The 3,936-nt window shown below is 37.4% G+C and overlaps 1 protein-coding gene across 3 annotated transcripts in view; it reads left to right on the top strand.

Annotated features, from left to right (window-relative positions):
* LOC106872976 (coiled-coil domain-containing protein 149) overlaps positions 1–3,936 on the top strand; it is a 41,767-nt gene that overhangs the window by 25,033 nt on the left and 12,798 nt on the right. The window lies entirely within an intron of this gene.

The raw sequence follows: 3,936 nt of genomic DNA, 5'->3' as shown, positions 1-3,936 counted from the left end.
CACACACATGAACACATACTTAAATCATCATCATCATCATTATTTAATGTCCGTCCTCCATGCTGGCATGAGTTGGATGGCTTGACAGAAGCTGACTGGCTGGAGAACACCCTGGGCTCCGTTTGTCTGTTTTGACATGGTTTCTATTGCTGGATGTCCTTGCTAATGCCAACTACTTTACAGAGTGTACTGAGCACTTTTACATGGCACCAGCATGGGCGCTTTTATGTGGCACTGGCTTGAGTGCTTTTACCAGATATCAGCATTGGTGCTTTTTACATGGTACTAATATGGACACTTTTATGTAGCGCCAGCACCCATAAGCCCACAAGACAAGGATTTCTTGGCTGAGAGAGGGATGTAGAGGACATACCTGTATGCATGGACAGCTATGAATTTACTCAGCTTGACTTGTTTTCTCAAGCACAGCAAACTGCCAGAAGTCTTGGTTCTTTGTCATCTCCTCTGTGAGGCCTTTTTTCACCATTATAAATGCATTTACACATACATACATACACACACACACACACACACACACACACATATATATATATATATATATATATGATGGCCATCCACTCATGACCGAGGAAGGCAATTGCTGACCTTCAGGAACATTGTGCGCTCTAGGACTAACTAATATTTTGCATTTGCGGCTCCGTTGGTGGCTAATGAGCCCTGCACTTGACAAGCATACATGACTGCAAACATTGCAAACCAATGCTTACCAAAGCTTTCCCCATTCACTACACCAGCAGTGCACTTTCGAGCAGCACACTCAAGTTCTTCATGTAGAATATGTGCTCTCTCAAAAGTGTTGACCTCCCCCCCCACTCCTTAACCTGCATCCTCCATCTATGGTGATGACAAGCATTGCTCTCCTAGTCAGTCTCCTGCATATCACAGGCCTTTAATGAGGACTTGACACAGTCCTTAAATCACAGTCTTGGTTTCTGCCGGGGTCTCTTTCCATTCACAAGTTCCCCATATAGCATCTGCTTAGGGATCCTGCTATCCTTCATTCTAATAAGGGTCCAGTCCAACGTAACTGGTGCTTGTGCACCATTGCCTCAATATTCAAGATATCAGCTGTCCTCAGGACCTATGTGTAAGGAAAAGTATGCAGTCATAGAAACCATGCCAAAATAGACAATTGGAGCCTGGTGCAGCTCTCCGGTTGGCCAGCCCCTCTCAAACCATCCAACCTATGCCAGCATGGAAAACACATTAAATGATGGTGATGATGATATTTAATGAACTTGATGATAAGTTTCTTAATAAACAGGTTTCGCACTCTGTCTGGGATCTGTAATAGATCATTTAGTTTTTCTTTGTCTCTCTTTGGTTCAAAAGTTTTGGTGTTTTGCATTTCCTTCAGTATCATTGTAGTATTTGCTAACAGGCTGAACATTGCAATGCATATCAGTGCAAAACTGATTTCAGTTTTAGCTATTTTATGCAACAGTCTGTTTGTAAAAGTATATATATGCATATATGTGTGTGTGTACACATATACACACATGCATATTTTGAAACAATCAAACTTGAGTCTATAAATATACATTTTGTTTTGTAAGACACTCGTACATATTTTCCAAAGACATCTCTTTATAATGTTTAAATAGTTGTATACTACCCATGTTCATGTGTGTATAATGCATTAAGATCAATTATGATTTCTTTACAGTTTTCAGTGTAACATTTTCTTCGATTTTGTGAGTGCAAACGTGTAAAGTTTTTTCTTTTGAACATATAAAGCTGAATAGTTATTGTTCCTTTGAGAACAATAAATTGCCTCAGTCTGTTAGTATTTAAGAACCATATTTATTTTGTGTGTGTGTGTGTGTGTGTGTGTGTGTGTGTGTGTGTGTGTGCATGCATGCATGCATTTTACTTTGAGTTGCTCAAAGCAGCATTGACTGAAATTTTGTGTACAGTTATATTTAACATATTCATGTACACTCAGATATGGAAAAACCTTCACTGTGAAAATTCTCTATATGGCAGAATAATTTCCACATTTCCACAATGCAAGTCTTTCCACATCTGAGTATACACAATCATTTAAAATATAACCGCACACACACACACACACACACACATATATATTGGCTGTTCCACAGCTCTCAAACTAAACCCAATAAAAGAATACACACACACATGTGTGGTTGTGGTGGTTGCTATTGCACAGTTTTAATCTGGGCAAGAATAATGAGAACACTGTTGTGTCTGTTTTTCATTCATTATCAGCAGACTTTAAATCTTCAGCCTGTTGATATAATATTAAATTGACCAATTCATGAAATAGTGTCCTGGGGCATCTAGAATTGGTTTGTTACAAGGATGTGCTATCTGTGTCGCAAGTTTTGTTTTATATTTTGCTATTAATATAACTATTTTTGAATAATTGTCTAGGTTTTTTTGTTTTTTTTCAGGAGTGGGGAGCATCTCTATAAAATGTTTAAATTATCAACTAATGTTGTTGTTTTTTTATACATCCCACAAATAGCACTACTCCAATTTGGCATGTCATTAATGCTCATAAAGTATAGCAAATATTATAGCATTCAAGTAACAATTCATTTAAGAAGATTATTGCACATGTATTTGATTGCAATATGAAAGACTTCAACTATTGCAAATAAATGTTTGCATAAGAAAGATCAGATAAAACTTAGCTTTTGGATATAAACAAATGCATACAAATGTTGGGAAAGCTAAATTTACATATGTGTACAGAAGATTATCAACTTAACTAATGAATAACTCTAGATTGAGCCTTGCTGCTGAATAAGTTCTTATCGCTTAGTTGCGTCCTATACTGTTTCACATGTAAAAATCCACCATGAGATGTACTGTTTGTACGTTTGTAATCACATTGATTGGTGAATAATAACTAAGACATGGGTGTAGCTGTGTGTTTGAGAGGCTTGCTTCCCAGCCATTTGGTTTTGGTTCATTCTTACTATGTGGTTCTTTGGACAAGTGTCTTCTACTATAGCCCAGGCAAACCCAGACCTTGTGAGCAGATTTGGTAATTGGAAACTGAAAGAAGCTTGTTGTGTGTATGTGTGTGTGTCTTTATCTAGACATGTCACACAAGCAAGGTTGTTCATATCCAGTCTTCTGTGAAAAACATGTTTAGCAATGGGAAAAGGCTGTCTTGCTTGGAGGCAAGTGAGGGTTGGTGATATGAAGTGCATCCAGCTGTAGAAAATCTACCTCAACAAATTCTATCTGACCCATGCAAGTATGAAAAATTTGGATGTTAAATGACGATTCGGCTACCACAGCCCAACAGGCTAGGTTTCTGTAAAGGGCCTATGAAACTTTAAGTTGCTTGGTGCCAAATCAAACTGTTTTAAATAATAATAATAATTATAATATATGTCTGTGTGTGTATGTAGATATAGATCTGTATGCATATGTGTGTGTCTGTTAACTGCATTTGATAACTTGTGTTGCTTTGTTTATGCACCCATTATTTAGCATTTCAAAACTTAGAGAGAGAAAAATAAGTACTGGGATTGATTTCATCTACTGAAACACCCCTCCAAGACAGTACCTCAGCATGACCACAGTCTTTGACTAAAACCAAGAGAGAGAGAGAGAGAGTGTGTGTGTGTGTGTGTGTGTGTGTGTTTGTGTAGACAGAAAAACAGACAGATATGTAACCTCGTGGGCATCGGTACCATTTTCCTCTTTCTCCGTTCTTCCATTCTCCGAACTTTCCATCTTTCCGACGAAGGGCTACGCCCGAAACATCATACACTCTCTCTTTCCTTTCCTGAGCGTCCAATAATACTATCCATATCACGTCCTCACTTTGTTGTTTTTTTGTTTTTTTGTTATTGTGTTTTTGAACTATATATATATATATATATATGTATATATATATATGTATATATGGGAGAATATACAAAAAATAACAACAGA

Source organism: Octopus bimaculoides, chromosome 2 (assembly GCF_001194135.2).
Source record: "Octopus bimaculoides isolate UCB-OBI-ISO-001 chromosome 2, ASM119413v2, whole genome shotgun sequence".
Lineage (NCBI taxonomy): Eukaryota > Metazoa > Mollusca > Cephalopoda > Octopoda > Octopodidae > Octopus > Octopus bimaculoides.
Note: the sequence above shows the minus strand (reverse complement) of the source record. Positions and strands in the feature narration are given on the sequence as shown.